Genomic DNA, 20,758 nt, shown 5'->3' on the forward strand with positions numbered 1-20,758 from the left:
CACAGTGAACGCCGTAAAACCAAAGCCTGTAAGAAAGTCGCAGAAATGCATTTTTTCTTCAAATCCACCCCATTCTGATTTTTTCCAGCTTCCCATTACATTATATAGAATAATTAATGGCGGCATCATGAAGAAAAATGTGTCCCGCAAAAATTAAGACCTCATATGGCTCTGGGAGCGGAGAAATAAAAAAGTTATGGGGTTTAAAAGGAGGGGAGTCAAAAACGGAAATCAAAAAATGCCATCGGCGGGAAGGGGCTAGACATGCTCAATGTAGGGAGAGGAATAGATAAGCCATTGCCAGTAATGGATGTAATGATGTGACGTTCTCTATAGAGGTTTTATCTTGTATTGTAACCCTGTCTGTGATGTAAATGAGGTTACTTCTGCAAAAAAAGACAAACTACAGAATTGGTAAATAGTTGTCTATTATTAGGCTTAGTGGCCAGATTGAAACTTGTAGGATATAGGATAGCAGATAAAATGTTTATATACGTACCAAGTCTATGGAAAGGGATAGATAGATAGATAGATAGATAGATAGATAGATAGATAAGTATAATACAAGGCCGCCATTTTTTATGACTTCTATGTGTTCTATCCTGACAACCCCTATAATATACATTAGTTCATATATAGCACATAATAGCAGTAGAGGTGATGTGAGGTGCAAATGATGGAAAAGAAAACAAGCAAAACACTTGAATAATTAACCCGATTAATAAAAACACATTTTTTTTTTAACCTGAGACATAAAATGAGAAAAATAGCTGTCAGAATTCATCCAAATATCAATTACCTTCCTTTGTAACTTCTGAATAGTATTTGCAACACTGAAGGCATTAAAGTAAAGTTAGGAGTAGGAGGCAGAGCGAAGGAATGGTAACGCGCTCCAGTTCTCAAGCTGTCAGCCCCTCTTGTAATTAATGTCTTAAGTCTCATTCACAAGACTAATTTTGTACATTCACACCGTGGGTGAAATTGGCGAGAACTGTGACAAGTACATACTGTAAGTCAAGCTAAAGCGCCATATTACAAAGTACTGTATAACCTTCCTGCGTACAGTGTACAGAGCAGGAACAAGGAGGATGAACATATCTATTGACAGCCTAGGAAGGAAATGTCTGTACATTACAAAACTAAGTTTGTACAAACCTATAGATAGTGTACAGACAGCTTTCGCCATATGTTTAGTTAAAGCGTAAAATGACTTGTCAATCTGATTTTACAGCTTAGATCTAGATACAAACAATACAACATATTGTGCAAATGTATCTCATAATAATCTGGCATTACAACATGGAGCTCCTGCTGGTGTTCAGTGTCTGTACAAAGCATGGACTACTGGTTTGTCAGGGGACGTAACTAGTAGCGGCTGCCACAGGGCCTGGGACATTAAAACCAGGTCAGAGCACCTCTCCGTTTACTAAAGTCCACCACCATCTCCTTGGTCTTCCCAGCATTAATCCTGAGCTGGTTCTGCTGACACTATTCAACAAAATCCCGGTTTAAGTCTCTGTATTCCCTATCGTCGCCATCAGTGATAAGGCCCACTATAGCAGAGTCATTGGAGTACTTCTGTAAGTAATATTGTGTTCAGGGGCTACTATGGGGCATAGGATAGATCATCAATTAAAGATCAGCAGTAAACTGAAACTCAGGATCCCCACTGATCAGCTCTTTGAAGGGGATTGTGAAAAATGCTGCGATGCGTTGAGTCTGTCCTCTAAAACAGCAGTTACCCGTGGACACCTCCAGACCCCATAGACTTTAATGGGGGCAACTGGGTATTTGATAAGACTTTTCTCTCCTCCGATTTTCGGCGGAATCTGCAATGGAGACTCCGAGCCAGATGTGAACTTAGACTACGATAATTGGCCCGTCCATGCAACATCGGTAGGTTCAGAAAACTTTCCAGTGATATGTATGGACACCTTATAAAGAAATGCAATATGGTTTATAGGCCAAAATGACACATCCCCTGTATTTTATGTTTCATTACGATTCCGAGGATACCAAATTTATATGGTTTTATTTACATTTTAACTAAAAGTCTCCATATTCTGACACCCGTAACTTTTTTATATTTCCGTGTGCGGGAATGAATAGGGTGGGTTTTTTTGTGGGATCAGGTGTACTTTTTAGTTAAACCATTTTGGGGAATGGCTATTGCTTTGATCACTTTTTATTCAAATTTTTGTCAAAATACACGGCAGTTTGTCACTTTTGAATTTTTTTTCCCGCTACGGCGTTTATCGTATGGGAAAAATATTTTTATAGATTTGCAGTGTGTTTTCGGACACAGGGATACCTAATATGTAGGTGTTTCACAGTACTTAAGTATATTTATATGTGTTCTAGGAAAAGGGGGTGATTTGAATTTTTAATACTTTTAAATATTTTTTTTTGTTTTGCATTTATTAGACCCCCTAGGGGGTCTTGAACCCCAGGGGGTCTGATCACTAATGCAATGCAATGCTTTGCAAAAAAAATTTGCATTAACTCTGGGTGTGTGCTGTATAAAACAACACTTGGCCACCGCCATACTAGTATGCCGGATGTCGGGAAGGGGTTAAACTTGATGGCATATACCGTACATAATATACAGTACTGTGCATACTTTATTTGAAAAGAATGTGCTTGGAAAGAGAAGGGTTAATAGTTCATTTTTATCAATTGACAAAACGAAGTGACTGAACAAAAGCGAAATATAAATCCCATCAATTTTTGTTGTGACCTTTGCCCTTTAGTGGAGGAATCCTGGGAGTGATGATGTGACCCTAGACCTCAACATCATCCAGTCTGTCTGGGATGACATGAAGAGACAGACGGATTGGAGCAAGCAACATCCACAGAAGATCTGGGCTTAGTTCTCCAAGATGGCGGGAACAACCTCCCTGCCCCGAGTTCTGCCAAAAACTGTCTGTAAATACCGGGAAGAACTGATGGAGGCAATGGGCAAAGGTCACACCAAATATTGATGGGATTTACATTTGTCTTTTTTTTATTCACTTCATTTTCTTAATTGATAATAATAAACTATTAACCCTTCTATTTCTGAAAGCATTCTCGGTTTGAAGCATTTCCCACCTGTGCCTAAATCTTTTGCACAATACCGTAACATTTGTATAAATTTTCCTTTATTACATTTCAGCTAGTGTCGGTCCTTCCTTTCCTCTGCCGCCTCTATCCTATTCCTGCCGTCCATATTTCAGCGCTACTCTAATTAATAAATCAGCGGAGGACAAGTAAATCTTTTTTCCGTTCGCCATTATGTTTTTTTCTGTGACAAATGGTTTCCTCTGCAATGTCAGAAGAAACAAATTATTGATCCTGAAGTGTGACAGCGGGGACCTGCCAAGAACAGACCTTTCATGCGCTATTTATGAAGGCTATAATTTCGTGTGTGACATATGGCGGCCGGCCTAATAATATAGGTAACAATGGACGCTACGCTTTGGCTTATGGGGTGTTAGTTCAGCATTTCTTTAACCCTATTATATTCAGGGGGCATTTTCTCTCGTTTGTGGGATGATGATAGGTAATAACCTTTACATACATATAATTCATACAAGCACAAGTTATAGTCAGAAGTGTAAGGGATGTATCACCCGGGTCAGCACCAGGGAGACTTGAGCAGATATCAGAAGACAACTAGATAGGGAAGACCACGGCCACTTTGATAGCGGGGGACCTTTCTGCCGATACAGATTGAGCGGGACAGTCCTACACTTTGCAGTACTGTCCCGCTGCTCAGGGTGGCTGGTAGCAATTTCAACTTCTTAGGATGCAGATAGCATTGCATACAATGGGTGGGGGGGTCAGCCACAGAGATATCTGCTCCGCGCTCCACTATTCAGGCTTCATCTGATGATATCTGTGGCAGGGAGATGCGACAAGTGACCAGTCGCAGGCATTACTACAGCCAGAGCCCGCAGACAGCTCTGTGGGAACAGGGTACCTGTTTACCTTTAATATGGTATACATCGATGGGGGCATTATGTGGGGGCTTCTTATGGGGTCAATAAATTACGTGTGGGGGAGGAGGCTACTTAGGAAACATTTGAACAGGGTCCACTAAGGTGGGGGGACTATAGTAATATAGGTATGCATGCTTAAAGGGGTAATCTACACGGAGCAGGGACAGGGGCTAACTTACTGATTGTGGAGTCCGTGCATTGGAACTCCAACAATCATGAGAAGTGGGAAGCTATTCAATGCAGTCTTGAATGTTACAGCAGTATAGACAGATCACGTTCTATTTTTGTCCATTTTCATGGATCTTTCAATACACTCAAATGTATGTGAATCTAGGCTTAGTAACTTTTTTTCCAACTGCGACTCCAACTCTGATCAAAACTGACTCCATCTCTGACTCAAAGACTCTGACTGCCATAGTTCTAATATGAATTGTGCACATACATGAGTACACTATCCATCAATATCATAGCTACCCCTTGTGCACAATTGTGCGTAGATCACATTTTCGAAGGTTGATCATTTCTTTATATCTTTACCTCTATAATAACATCTCTCAATAGACCACCAGATTTATTACTTATTATAATAGATATCCATCATGTCTTATCTATATCTATAGCAAAAAGTGTAAAATCAATAACATTAAAGGATAATTCTAATGAGAATGTGCAAATCTGAAAGTTCTGTAACGGAACGTCTGTTTATTGGTGCATGAGCTCATAGGAAGTGACTAATATTTGGGCACTTTATGATATTCACTGATCTATATCTTGTTTTGTCAGCTTGTGTCGAGATGCCTTTAATGTTTGTAGTGAATTTATAACCTTGTGTTCACATTTGCACTATGCAGTTGTGTTATGGGTGTGTCACTGTATACAGACTGAAGTGATGTTATAGCCCTGATCTCACCATCATCCAGTCTGTCTGGGATGATATGAAGAGACAGACAGATTGGAGCAAGCAACATCCACAGAAGATCTGGGCTTAGTTCTCCAAGATGGCGGGAACAACCTCCCTGCCGAGTTCTGCCAAAAACTGTTTGCAAGTACCGAGAAGAATTGATGGACGGTAAAGGGCAAAGGTCACACCAAATATTGATGGAATTACATCTCTATTTTTGTTAACTGACGCCTAAAACTTTTGCACACAGCTGTATATCTAATACATCTAATACATAAGTCACTGATTTCGCTGCCTTCCCACATATTTTATTGACATGTAATTCTACAGATTTTTTTTTACTACCAGCAGGAAAATAATTTAGTTCCACATTTAGGGCGTTTTTTTTTCCATTTTAAACATATACTCATATTTCCTTTCTCTGAAATGATCCTACAGGGTTACATCATCCGATTGCTATGGCCTGTTGTGTAAGCCCTGCCACTTACCAATGAATACTGGTTACATGACTTTGGGTTTGTTTGTTTTTTTTATCAGGGGTTGGCCTAGGCCTTTAGTTCCAATGATGGGAAAGCTTAACGCCTCGTCCTATCAAGACATTCTGGACAATTGTATGCGTCCAGCTTTGTGGAAACACTTTGGGGGCGATTCTTTTCTGTTCCAGCATGACTGTGCAACAGTGCACAAAGCAGGGTCCACAAGTGCCACGGCCCCTTCAAACAGCTGATCAGCAGGGATCCCAGGTGTTGGAACCCCAAAGATTTATTATTGATAATCTGGAAAACTTAAAGGGATCCTATCATTCAGATGGCATTTTTTGTCCCTAACATGTAGGAATATCGTTAAGAAAGGCTATTCTTCTTCTACCTTCAGATGTCTTCTCCGGGCCGCCGTTCCGTAGAAATCCTGGTTTTCTACTGTATGCAAATGAGTTCTCTCGCAGCACTGGGGGCGGACCCCAGCACTCAAACAGCACTGGGGGCGTTCCCAATGCTGCCAGAGAACTCTCCAGCGCCGTCTCCATCTTCTTCAGCAACGGCCTCTTCACGCGTCTTCTTCCGGGGGTTGGCTTGAGACTCATAGGCCTCGGGCAGAGCCGACTGCGCATGCCCACAGGCCACAAGAAAATGGCCGCTTACTTACTGTGTAAGCGGCTATCTTTCTTGTGGCCGTGGGCAAGCGCAGTTGGCTCTAACTGAGGCCTACAATTTTCACTGACTGCGCCGGAAAAAGACGCATGAAGAGGACGTTCTTGAAGAAGATGCAGGCGGCGCTGGAGAGTTCTCTTGTAGCATTAAAGACACTCCCAGTGCTGTTTGAGCGCTGGGGCCTGCCCCCATTGCTGCGAGAGAACTCATTTGCATACCGGCGAAAAACCGGTATTTCTACAGAACTGCGGAGCGGAGAAGACATCTAAAGGTAGAAGAAGAATAGCCTTTCTTAACGATATTCCTACATGTTAGGGACAAAAAATGCCATCTGAATGATAGGATCCCTTTAAGGGTAGCGTGGCACTCACAACGGGGAGGGAAGGGGGAGGGTAAAAGACTCCCGTTTTCAAGATTGGTGAAAGATTCAGCAGTGAGACCCCCACTGATCAGCGATTTATCCTCAATCCAATCATACTCTGCAGCATAAGCCATGTAATGTTATGTCCTACATTATTGGACATGATAGGACCATAGCTGGGAGGAGGAGATGAGACCACACTGGGTACCATGGAGGGGACGGGTGGTGGAATATATGGATTATCTGATCTGATAGATATCATGCCAAGCTTCAGGCACCAAGGGTGCGGAGTCCATCCTAAAAACAACTGTCTATAAGAGCTAGTTTTGTCCCAGATGTGATACATTGTCACCAAAATCTGTCCTGATAATTTTGCTTTTATTCTGTTCCATTGGCTTTTATTGAAGTGACTGGGATTGTTTTGTTTTGTACACGGCTTCATCCTGATGACAACTAGAAGGTTTTTCTATTTCCTGGGGAAATTCGTTGGAACTGACTCACAGCCATTGTTTGCATCACATATTGTTAGGGAAAAAAGTCAGAACACAAGAGATGCCAGACCTTTGTTCACAAGATATCCGCAAGTTCCCAGAGTTTATTTGTTCTTCAGGAGCTGCTCTTGAGGTGACATTATGAGAACTACAGCTGGTAACTAAATACAGACGGTTGTCATGAAGGACGGAAAGAGGACTGGACAGAGTAGATAAACAGAATGTATAGACGAGGATGATCAGAGGCCAATGTCACTCTGCAGACATGTGTGATCGAACTAATGTCCTCCGACCTGTGCCGGGAAATGAAAGTGGTGTATAGATGGTGGACACAGGCATATATATAGTATTGTATACAGAGTATTGTATACTGATCTCATCATCATCCAGTCTGTTGGGGATGACATGCAGAGACAGACGGATTGAAGCAAGCCTACATCCACAAAAGTGGCGCAACTAGGAATGGCGGGGCCCCTTGGCGAATTTTGACATGGGGCTCCTCCCCCCGACCAACACTGACGCTGAAGACCTCAACCGACCCCCCTCATGCGCATTCCCGCACGCTCTATTATGCCCCATAGTGGCCCCTGCACACAGTATTATCCCCCATAGTGGCCCCTGCACACAGTATTATCCCCCATAGTGGCCCTTGCACACAGTATTGTACCCCATAGTGGCTCCTGCACACAGTATTATCCCCCATAGTGGCCCTTGCACACAGTATTATCCTCCATAGTGGCCCCTGCACACAGTATTATCCTCCATAGTGGCCCCTGCACACAGTATTATCCTCCATAGTGGCCCCTGCACACAGTATTATCCCCCATAGTGGTTCCTGCACACAGTATTATGTCCCACTGTGGACACCCATAAACAATTATTATTGTAGAGTATAATAATCGGAGACCCGGGGGAATAAAAACATAAAAAACTACTGTTTCTCACCTGTCCCCCAGCTCCTACGCTGTCAGCCTCCGCTGCTGTCCTTCTTCAATGACGTCAGACAACTAGAAAGGAGGCCTGGCAGGATCGTGGAGAGGTAAGTAACAGTGTTTTTTATATTTCTTACCTGTCCTGGTCCTCCAATCATTATACTCGGGGGTCCGAAAAGACCCCCGAGTATAATGATAGCAGTGGTAGCGGCTGTCGCCGGGCCCCTAATGTCCCGGGCCCTGTGGCAGCTGCCTCTGCTGCTATGGCGGTAGTTACGCCAATGGCGGAAACATGCTCCCTGCTGAGTTCTGCTAAAAACTGTCTGCAAGTACCGAGAAGAACTGATGGAAGGCAAAGGGCAAAGGTCACACCAAATATTGATGGGATTTTCATTTCTCTTTATTGATATGAATAAACTATTAACCCTTCTATTTCTGAAAGTATTTTAAGGCTAGGTTCACACCAGTGCCTGGATTCCGTTCGGGGTTTCCGTTCCCAGATCTGCTTGAAAAATGCGGGGTCCTGCATGCAGGAATTTTCTTTCTGCATTTTTCAGGCGTAAACCTGGCGGAGCTCATTCTAGTCTATGGGGTCGGCTGGTTTTCGTTGGTAACCACTTTTTAAGCAGATTGGGTTTCCATATTTCAGGTCCCCAAATGGACTCGAAGAACGTAAACCCAAACGCAGGTATAGACTTTTGCACATTGCTATACATTCGGGTGCAATAGCTTCATGTTACAGCTCTAAAGCAGGATACAAGATCTACAGCTCATTGTGCACATTTAATATGGGGTTTGGTCAACAAAGAGACAGATTGAGGCGCAGATAGATGAACGGTTAACCATGGATTGTATCATAGAGACCATGACTTATAACAAACCCAAAACACATATCTGTATTACTATCTGATTTTCTCAGAGTTTACACCACAACATGACTGTGAAAACCTATGATGGTAAAGAGACTCTCTGGTTTGCAATAACTAAAATGCACAATAAATGTATTATGCATAGTTATAATACCCAGTACTATTCTTTATAGTCTTTGTGGTGCGGTTTATGGATTTCCACTTCCCTCTTCATTTCTATAAACTGGTCACAGGCTCCTCAGACTACTATATACCTGCTATGGTAGTCTGAGACACACCCCCTGCTCTTAGCTGGGCCAAACAGGAGCAGAGGGGAGGAGTCACAAGTGACGGGCTACCCAATCACAACAGACATAGATTAGTCTGACAAACTGGTGGTCATTGTACAGAAATTATATGGGAACTTGGCATAAGATAAAAACCAAGGACACCCAGTATCTTAAAGATGTTTTGTCATTACAGATACTTATTCCCTATCCACAGGAGAGGTGTCCCAGTGGTTGGATCCCCAGTGATAAGGAGGATGCGACCCAAAAGTTTCCCCTGCATTCTTTATGTGAATGAAGTGCAAATGTGCTTTCCCCATCAGGGCTGAATTCAGTTGTACGAGATTTCCATAGAAGTGAATGCAATGCTGGAACTGGCACTTGATTCTTACGGGGAATGCAGGGGGACTTTCAGTTTGAATGATATGACCCAACTTTAAAGAGATTTTAGGCCCCTGAATCAAGAGCAGAAGAGAAAGGTTGACAAGAGTTTGCACCCAAGAAGCCGGAACACTTCCTTGGCGTAGGAATGCCCAGAAGACACTTCACAACTCATTAGCATATGGTGCATGAAACATTGGGGGAAATTTATTAGATTCCTACATCAGTCTTAATCTATTCCTCATGTCATGAAATGCGTCAGAATTCAGGCACATCTCAGGAGGTCTCAAGCACAGAAATTTTGGAACAGACAAGAGATTATCTAGATTGTAAGTGGAACTTACATCAGTTTTCTTGCACAAGTTATAGTAAAAGTGTCTGGAATTTGTCTTCGTCTTGGACCTCCCTCATCCCCATCACTCACCACCCACTTCTGGAGAGCAAGCCGATAAATGGATAAAAAAGTGGCAGAATTTTTGGCACAAAACACGCCGTTTTTATGAAAGAAGATTTTCATACTTTGTTTAATAAATTCAGGCCACTGCTTTCTGTGGTATCAAAGGTATGACGTGACCCCTCAGGACCTATTTAGGGGTATTGGTGATAGATTCCCTTTAATTTGTTTAGTATATATATATATATATATATATATATATATATATATATATTTGAAACATAAAAAGACATAGACATAAAGCTGATTAGAAAGGCAGTATTACAAATAGGGATGAGCTGGGTTCATTACGAATTTTCCCCCCAAATTTGAGTACATTCAAGTCAGAAATTTTTGGGGTTCACCATCCATTCACCTCTATTGTACTGTGGAGGCTCTTTAAGTGCTTATTGAGCCTTGTATAGAGCATTTGGGAAGGCTTTGTCTCGGGTGTTTGGCTGTTCTGCTTTTGCAGCTGTACGATCTGATATGGGTATGGCCTTGCAGAGATAAATGGCGATTACCTGAATCTATATAGGCAATGGATGGCTACCTTCTGGTTCAATAAATCAATAAATGTTAGACATATTAAAGATAAAGATTTTTTTTCTGCCCAGCTTCTTTGCTGGATTCTCGTTTCCTTGCATGTTTCTACTAGAGAAAGCAACATCTTAACCTGTGAGTTATTGGCTAGTAATGACACTCGCCTCTGCACCATACAGTCAGACAATTGTTTCTACTTGTAACATACCGAGGTCGGTCAGATCCATCAGTAACAAGTCACTTCGCTGATATCCGGAATGTTAACCACAAAACACACAAAGTATCATTATAGTAAGATATGACATCTTGTGCATTCCTCTGGATCAGCCCTGCTAGAAATCATAATATTAGACGGATATGTCCTTTCCTGCCTTCTACCCCCCATCATGTCAAACCGGAGTTATTTTTACTGCAGCAAAGTTATAAGAGCCGGCGTAATCCGAGTGTTTATTCTACTTTGTGCTATTTTTATATGATATAAACTGTATTATGTGGTGTACATGTTTGCATTTGGTCTTAAAGGGGGGTTTCTTCTAACAAGCAAGCATGGAGAATTGGCTCCTTCTCTGTTGGAATTAGTGTTTCCATGGACGGCCATGAATCTGAATGCCTGCTACGTAATGCTACACTTGCTTAGATACTGCAGCTGCAGGGGAAACGTATACCTAAGACTGGGGATAATAGCTGATCCCTGGGGATTAGGGACGCAGAATGTATTGTTATTTTTTATTAAAAGGACAACCCCTTTACAATAGAACAATAAAGCACTTAAAGGGAATGTGCTGCCAGGAAATGACCTCATGATTAAATCACATTTTTATGTTTCAAAAAATTTTGATGTTTTTTTTTTTTTTTTAAATTAATATCTACTAGCTGGTACCCGCGACTTCGTCTGCGGTGATTGTAGCAGTGGGTATATACAGGCGCGGGTAAGGTTTTCGTACTGTGTATAAGGTATGGGATATGAAATGTAAGTTTGTATCTTGTTTTTGCTGTAATTCAGAGAATACGTGAGACTTTTGTGTTGAAGGTAATTTGTATTAGAGCTGCTATACGGTGTTGTGAGAAACTTTACATAGTGACTTTGGGACAGAAGTATTTGAAGTTAACCCTTTCCCGCCGATGGCATTTTTTGATTTTCGTTTTTGACTCCCCTCCTTCTAAACCCCATAACTTTTTTATTTCTCCGCTCCCAGAGCCATATGAGGTCTTAATTTTTCCTGGGACAAATTTTTCTTCATGATGCCACCATTATTTATTCTATATAATGTACTGGGAAGCAGGGAAAAAATCCCGAATGGGGTGGATTTGAAGAAAAAATTAATTTCTGCGACTTTCTTATGGGCTTTTGTTTTTACGGCGTTCACTGTGCAACCAAAATGACATGTCCCCTGTATTCTGTGTTTCGTTACGATTCCGGGGATACCAAATTTATATGGTTTTATTTACATTTTGACCCCTTAAAAAAAATCCAAAACTGTGTTAAAAAATTATTTTTTGAAAAGTTGCCATATTCCGACAGCCGTAACTTTTTTATACGTGCGTGTACGGGGATGTATATGGCGTCTTTATTTGCGGGGCCAGGTGTACTTTGTAGTTCTACCATTTTCGGGAAATGTTATTGCTTTGATCACTTTTTATTCAAATTTTTATCAGAATCAAAACAGTGAAAAAATGGTGGTTTGGCACTTTTGACCATTTTTCCCGCTACGGCGTTTATCGAACAGGAAAAATATTTGTATAGCTTTGTAGAGCGGGCGATTTCGGACATGGGGATACCTAACATGTATGTGTTTCACAGTTTTTAACTACTTTTATATGTGTTCTAGATAAAGGGGGTGATTTGAATTTTTAATCCTTTTTTTTTTTTTTTTTTACTTGTTTTTAAACTTTTTTTTTTGCATTTATTAGACCGCCTAGGGGTATTGACATGGGTGGGCGGTGTCGCGGATTGTCAGAGCGGTGGGGGTTGGCAAACATGGCTGCTCCGGAGCGTTAAAGAGAGCCTCCTGGAGTATCGTTAAGGTGAGGGGCAAAGTGGTAAAGTATATGTATATGTGATTGTGTGGGGTTAGGGGCGAGGCTGTAGAGGGCAATAGGAATTTTGTGGCTTGCTATGGTCCAAAGTGTGTGAGATTGCAGAGATAGTGGTGTGAGTTTGGGTTTTGTGGGGGTCCTGACACAAACGTATGTGCGCTATTGTGACGAAAAGTAGCCTATTGTTTAATCGGGTGTATTAACTATGTTTGTGGAAAATTTCAGCCAAATCAGTGGAGCGGTTTTTCCGTGATTGAGGAACAAACATCCGAACATGCAAACATCCAAACACACAAACCCACAAACTCACAAACTTTCACATTTATAATATTAATAGGATTTAAAAAAAAAAAATAATACTAAAAATCTTCAAAAATTTTAACTAAGCCTAAAATACTCGAAGATTTCTCGCTTCCTATAGATGGAACATAGGCCATAAACACAATGGTCTGGGGAAGACTCTACTGACTTTTATGGGAGAGTTTTCTAGACCTGGACAGAGGTCATTGTGTAGAGAGGGGAGTAGATAAGATGTGAAATCCTCTGGTGTGTCTTATCGCTTCTACATATATATGATAGGTGTGATTATCAGTGTGCTGTAAGTGAGGTGACTGCTGCAAAGAAATCTACAGAGGCAACACAATGGCTCAGTGGTTAGCACTGCAGCGCTGGAGTCCTGGGTTTGAATCCTACCAAGCACAACATCTGCAAGGAGTTTGTATGTGTTTTTTATTTTTTACACCTCCTCTGGATCTCCACCAACTATACTCTGAGATATGAAGAGACCCCAGAGTATAATAATTTACCACAAATCATGTCACTATTTTAGTTTGTCGCATCCCAGTTTGTTTGATTTAATTAAAACCAAACAATTTGGAATATTCGGGTCGGATCCGGTCCGTTTCACCCAACAGTAGTCATGGATTTTTAGGAATTTATTTTAATATAGATAAAAATAGGCACACATTTTATAAACCAAAAATTATTTAGAAATATGTTTAACAAAATTTGATTAAAAAATAAGGCATTTTCTGGCAATACAAATTGTTTCTTATAGGACAAACTCTAACTGCCGTATATACTCGAGTATAAGCCGACCCGAATATAAGCCGAGGCCCCTAATTTTACCACAAAAAACTGGGAAAACTTATTGACTCGAGTATAAGCCGAGGGGGGGAAATGCAGCAGCTACTGGAAAATTTCAAAAATGAAAATGGTCAGAGTATTTGGGTGCAGTAGCTGCTGGGGAAGGGGAGGGGGTGTTTTGGTTGTCTGTCTGCCCCTTCCCTGAGCTTGAGGACTGGTTTTTTTTTCCCCCACTTGGAATTCAGTCTGGTTGAATATAGGGGATCGGCAGTGCTCCTATTAACCCCTTCCCGACGGAACAGGAGCACTGCAGATACCCTATATTCAGTAGACCGGACACTGTCAGACACAGGGATATCTAATGTGTATGTGTTTCACAGTCATTTTCTACTTTTATATGTATTCTAGGGAAAAGAGGGATTTACAACTTTTATTTACTTTATTTTTTTATTATATTTTTTTAAAGCTTCTTTTTTTCCCCACTATTTTATGGGAGATTCTATAAATTACTATTGCGGCTGGTCATAGACCCCCCCCTCTCTCCCCCCCCAAAAAAAAAAAAATTAATTTTTTTTTGCTTGACTCGAGTATAAGCCGAGGGGGGCTTTTTCAGCACAAAAACTGTGCTGAAAAATTCGGCTTATACTTGAGTATACACTGTATAGACAGTAGGAGCCCTCTATGAGCTCGGAGCAGACAGCCATTGTGAAAGAAAAAGGAGCAGAGTATTACTTGGCCACACATTGATTTGAATGGGTAGTGTTTAGTATTGCATTTACCTCAGATCTTGAGCTGATCGTATGATAATTATGTTATTTTATTCATCAATGACCCCAAAGACAAGTTTTTAATGCAGAAATTGTAACCCCTAACAATGGTTGGAAGATCTTCCCACTTAACTATGCCTGATATTAGAAAACTGAGGAACCATAACAATATGTGGGTGATGTATACTTGCCGTTACCACAGAAACACAACCTCGAATTGGCAATATAATCAGATTGTTGACTATGGATGAAGAATATTACTACAAAAGTATCGCAAACAAATTTCAATCCTTGTTTTAACCCTTTCTGTACCAGACACATTTTTTGGTGCTAAAAGCCGAATTCAGTGCACTGTCAGCCTTGCCGGTATGCTCCCCGTGCCACAGATATCGGTGCCGTTAGTTTCAGCACTGATGTCTCTCCACTGTCAGGCCTGGTTCACATCTGCATTCAGTATTCCATCTGGGGAGTCCACTTGAGGACCCCCCGAACGGAATAACGAACGCATTAAAAATTGGTCAGCAAAGGAAAGCACATGGACACCATAAGCTATAATGGGGTCCGTGTGTGTTTTGTGCGGTATCCACACGAATCATGAGGAGAGAAAAGTGCTGCTTGAAGTACTTTTCTCTCCGCATGATTGGTGCGGAAAACACATGGACCACCGGCGCACCAGTTGACCACAAGCGTTTGATGAACGGACGTCACATCACCTCCGCAGAGTCGTACGGGGCTCTCGATGGTCTACTGTGGGTCAAATGACCTGGTAAAGAATTGGAGAAATATGTCTGATGTCACCGGTCCCTCTCCATTGACCCTTACGGGGATCATGTGAATCTCTCAGCTTCTGGCCTGCCGAATCCTAGCACAGAAGGGAAAGGGGATCGGGACAACTGAGCTCCGGGGACAGGTATATCTTTTCTTTTACACCTACCCTGATTGTTCCCGAGCTTGCTCCAAATGCTGAACAACCCCCTTAAATGTTAATATAGGGGTTATCTTGGTAAGACACCCCTTTTCGTTGTGCCTTATTGATATCAAACAGACAGTCCCCTGTTAAAGGCGTCCTTGTAGGAGTTGGAGAAAACGTCTGTTAACAAATAGCAGCTGTCGCTCTGGTTGCAAAGTCGGTCCATGCATTTTATGGTCACCATTCACTGGATTCACGCATGTCCAGCAGCATCTTTGGACAGGGATCATTGCTGATAACCAGGGGGTTATTGAAAGGGGTGCCTGAGGCAGGACCACCACTCTAAAGAGCTTGTCCCCCTTGCAACAACACTTCCTGGAGAACATCTACCAGATGTAGATGGATTTGACAGTTTACACGCCGGTGTTAGGACACGTGTCTAACTCTGCATGTATGGAGCCAAGTGCAGCCTTGGAAATTGAAAAGATTATTGTACTGTACCAAGTGATTCACTGGTTTGTTTCCTAGGAAACCTGACCTGACATATTCCGCTTTGCTATGTGTACCTAGTGAAAGTTATGTAAGGAGCTCGGCATGTTCCAACAGATTAGCTTGTGTGAATAATAACTTGCCCGAGTCAAGGGAACCACTGCCTAAACCCAACGCGCTTCTCCACCAGTCCTGCCCATTTATGGGCCGATCTCTATACTGTTCAGTGGGTTATTGCAATGAGAACAGCAAAGTACAACTGTCCAAAGTGAAAAAGGATAGCTACAAGACCAACCCCGGGGCTGCCCCGAAGAATTATGGAGGGCAGCCAAATATGTGAAGCTTTTCTCGATCCTATGTGCCTGTGCCAGCCTTCTGTAGTGTGCACATCCACATTTGGCAATCGCCCACCATTTCAGATTGAAGCTGACCCTTGAAAATTGCTGACTAGAGATTGACAGGCCGAGACAAGCCTGCCGCAGCACATGGGTTAGGTGATGAACCTGGCTGAGTCTATGTGTATTGTAAGGGGTGCCTAAGGCACATACAATATATACCAGGGCGTGCACGAAATTCACATTTATAGAAGTAGCGAAAAAATGGGATAAAAAAAGAATTAAAGGTGATGTCTCCAGCACATTAAGATTAGTTTATATGCTGTTCTTTAAGAAATATTCCAGGGAACGCTCAAAATTTTTGCCCAATGCATTGCCAGTGGTGCCAAGGAGTTTCGCATGAAGAAACCATATTTAAGATTATGGCAAGATGAAGACTTTGTCACGTGACAAAAAAGCAATTAAATTCTAAGTTGACGCATGTGACGCGCGACACAACAATCGCACAAAAATCCAACCTTGCTCGACCTTCTGTTGCATGTCAATGTCAAGTGTGACATTGCTCCATAGACACAAATTGAGCTGCACACGGCTGCAATTGCTCCCTTTATAATCTTTTATGTAATTTTGCATACTGTTCACACAGATTTTTTATATTCAGGTGTATACAGTTAATTTCATTCATTTGAATTGCTGGGCGGTCCCTGTGTTCATTTCCATGTCAGGAGCCGGCAATTCATATGAACAGCCGGCAACTCCTGTCTCCCTACCTAACTCTTTGACAGTAAATCAATTCAGTGACTTACTTTCGATGTGACTGGGAGTAATCTAGGTCAGATAGCTAGTGCAGGGACTCTTACGTAACTTTAGGAGTCCCTGCATTAGCTCTAATAGATTATATAGAAAAATCTTCTATCTCTACGTCTGTGAATAACAAATGATGTATGAAAGGCCCCACTGAATATAATGGATATGTGTGGTGTCCATTTTTTTCAGAGATAGCCTTACTTTTCTGTATGTGTGCTATGTTCACATCTGCAGTGCTTTCCATCCACTGATTTCAGTTAAAAGAAAATTCGACAGACACCCCGCAGACTCGTTTGGATTCAATGGGGTCTCTTGGGCTCTGGTCCAGTTTTCCTAGCAAAGATGTGAATATAGCGTAGTGTGAAAGGGCCCTAAAACTATGAGGACCACCATTAGAAGCATATGCAATGCACAATCTCCTCTGCTCACCCTTCTGAAGTCCTAGCCACTTGATTACATGTCACACACTAGTAAAATTTTTACATGTGCCATTTTGGTCATGGGTCACATTGTTCACCACCTATGGATTAACTGTTTCTTGCCTCTTTGTATCATGCAGGAAACTTTTCCAAAGTTGTCAGGCCCAATGAAATATCCTACTTATCTGCGTAATTTGCTTTTTCTTTTACTTGTTTGAAGATTGTCTACCATTACTTCATAAACCCTCCAAGATCTGCACATAGATAACGCCATCTCTCAGACTTATTACCGATCTGAGCACTGTCTACAGCAGGGGTAGGGAACGTACGGCTCTCCAGCTGTTGCAAAACTACAACTCCCAGCATGCATACTGGCTCTGCTGTTCTGGGAACTCCCATGGAAGTGAATGGAGCATGCTGGGAGTTGTAGTTTCACAGCAGCTGGAGAGCCAAAGGTTCCCTACCCCTGGTCTAGAGGATTATACCGCATCTATAAGGGTGCATTCACACTGAGTAAACGCTAGCTTATTCTGAACGTAAAACACGTTCAGAATAAGCGGCGTCTAAAGCAGCTCCATTCATTTCTATGGGAGCGGGGATACGAGCGCTCCCCATAGAAATGAATGGGCTGCTTCTTTCACTCCGTGCAGTCCCATTGAAGTGAATGGGGAGTGCCGGCGTATACGGCAAGCTCTGCTCATGCCGGAGCGTACACGCCGGCACTCCCCATTCACTTCAATGGGACTGCACGGAGTGAAAGAAGCAGCCCATTCATTTCTATGGGGAGCGCTCGTATCCCCGCTCCCATAGAAATGAATGGAGCTGCTTTAGACGCCGCTTATTCTGAACGTGTATTACGTTCAGAATAAGCTAGCGTTTACTCAGTGTGAATGCACCCTAAGGGGTTTTGAGAACTCAAAGTGTGATCAGGGGAGTTTGCGGAGAATGCACCTTTCTTGACCCAAGTTCTTCTGATGAATTTGTAGTGTGACACAAAAGACGTTCCTACATGGGAATTAACAAAATAATAATAAAAAACACCCACTGTGACTGCTCACACGCACACTCGGCCAAGTGTACATGGTTATTTCAGTAGAGAAATGGGAAAAAGCTCAAGAAAAAAAATTCCTAAATTTGGAATTTTTTAAGGTGTTTTAAGGTCAATAAGTAATTCTTTTTTTCAGTAGTATCCATAGGACTTGCACAAAGCTAGTGATTTTATGTGAAGGTGATGTAATGATGTGATGAAGTATATGGAGATTAGGTTGCAGTTGACTAAACTTTGATGTGGCAGGACACATTTTTATTACTTTCTATAGGAGATACAATACATGTCATATGATAATTGTATGTACATATACACAATTATCTCCATGGGTGAATGTCTATAGTACACTATGGACACAACATATCAATCTGTAAAGTAAGGCCCTGTTCACACTTTGGTTGAAGGACTACACTGGTGTTTCTGCTATTCTTTATGAAAGAAGAGCCCAACAGTCAGAGCCTATTGCTTGCCCTCCGAAATTGTAAAATTTGAGATAGACCCAATTGAAGTCAGTGGGGTCCAATGGCAAGTCTTGATGTGTTGGACTATGGATGTGTCAGAGCAATGGCGTCTCCGCAGTCTATGACTTTAGTATGAAGAGAGCCTAAAGCTGTACTTATCAATTTGGTCACAACATCCAGAAGTGAGGGCAAAACTGCTGGGCCCCAAATCCGCAGTGCCCTCGCTCATATTATATCTAACGTTCACATCTCAAAAAAGGGGCACATAAGATGGCTACCAATAAAAGGGTTCATGGCTTTGCAAAAAGAACATGGCTTACGCTGGGTTCACACCAGCATCCGGTCTCCGTTCTGAGGTTTCCGTCTTCTTCATGCATGCAGAAGACGCAAACCTGTCAGACCGTGTCCTGCCGTGAGCGCGGGTGAGCTCTCCGCGGCGAAACCGGTTATTTTAAACGGACACAAAGTCCTGCATGTCTGACTTTGTGTCCGGTTAAAAAAAAAAACGGTTTATCTGCAGAGAGCTCAAAACGCTCACGGCTGGACACTTTTCAAAACCATTCATTTAAATGGGTTTGAAAACTGACTGCAGGTTTCCGTCTCCTGTCCAGTTTCAGGCAGGAAATGGAAACCTGAAAGCGGAGTGACCCTGGGCGCAGATGTGAACGAGCCCTTACTCAAAATACTTTGAGCCCTTACTCTATCATTTCCTTCCTCTGGGGCTGGGCCAGTGCCGCACCTCCCATGAGGCGACCTGAAGTGACCGCTATGCCAGGGCCCCGGGGAGGGCGGCATTTTTGCTGACCTAAGCCAGTCCAAAAAAAGCTGTCCTGGACTGGCTTAGGGTCACCGTCACTGAGCGGTGGATTGGGGAGGCCGCTGGAGCAGTGCTGCTCCAGCGGCCGCCCCTCACGCTCAGGCAGAGAGCAGGTCCTCTCCCTGCCTGCTAAAGACGCTCGCTCCTGACGTCCGCCTCAGGCGGCAGAAACCCATGGTTCACCCTTGGGCTGGGCTTTTGTAGGCAATTAACCTAGGGATTGCAGACTGGTTCCAACCCCAGATCACATGATCATAACCAATAACCATCAGCTCCTGGGGTCAGTCCTCCCTGTCTGTGTTCACAGGTATCATGAGGGCTGGCTAAATGCATTATTATAATAGTAAAGTCAGCCCCCATGGGACCGGAAACTAGTGATAATTCTGGTCACATGACTGAGGGTCAGAACACGGGGACATGGAGGAGGATTTTGACAGCGGAATCCACGCCATAATCCTCCTCTATACAATGTTAGTCTATGTAGACTGCTAGCTTTTTTTCCTGCTAGCAGAGAAAAAGAAGCGACATGACCTTTCTTCAGGCGTTTTCTGCCTGAAGAAAGCAATAGAAGTGAATGGGAGGCGAAAACCGCGCTTTTTTTGCAAAAATAAGCGTCGCTTTTTTTTTTGCAAAAAAACGTGCAGAAAAAAAACGCAACACGGTTTTTTTGGACCATTCACTTTACAGGAGGGGAAAACAGCCTGGCTTTTTTTTATAAAGCTGTTTTTACAAAAAAAAAAAGCTTGGCAAGGTTTTTTTTTCCGGTGCCAAAATAAGCTACACGTTATTTACGTGTGAACTAACCTGCATACAAAACCCCAGAAGTAATAGACTTCCTGGAGAACCCCTTTAAGATTACATACTTAGACTATACTTTTTATACTTAGACTATAAGGAGACAGATACAGGAGGAAGGAAGGTCCTGCCCATAAGAGCTTACAATCTACAGGAAGTAAGCAGAGCGGCGAATACTACTGGTTACACATTCAGGACATGCACATACTAGTGCTAAGTGCAAACAGACCCCAGACACTATTTACAATGCTGGTTCCATTCTCTACACTGCCTACTAAGAATGAAGGCCGAGCTCTCACTGGCTATTATGGTGCAGTTTCAGCTCTCCATTCCACTAGCTTGTACACGTATCTCCAATGCAACCCGCCATGCAGGACGTCCTCTCCATACTGAGAGTCAGGTTCCGGGCACAGGTGGGCGGGGCTCAGGTAGACGGAGGCGTGGAGGACGAGTTCCGTGATGACGTCACCGGGAGAAGGCCG

This window comes from Leptodactylus fuscus, chromosome 4 (genome assembly GCF_031893055.1).
Source record: "Leptodactylus fuscus isolate aLepFus1 chromosome 4, aLepFus1.hap2, whole genome shotgun sequence".
Lineage (NCBI taxonomy): Eukaryota > Metazoa > Chordata > Amphibia > Anura > Leptodactylidae > Leptodactylus > Leptodactylus fuscus.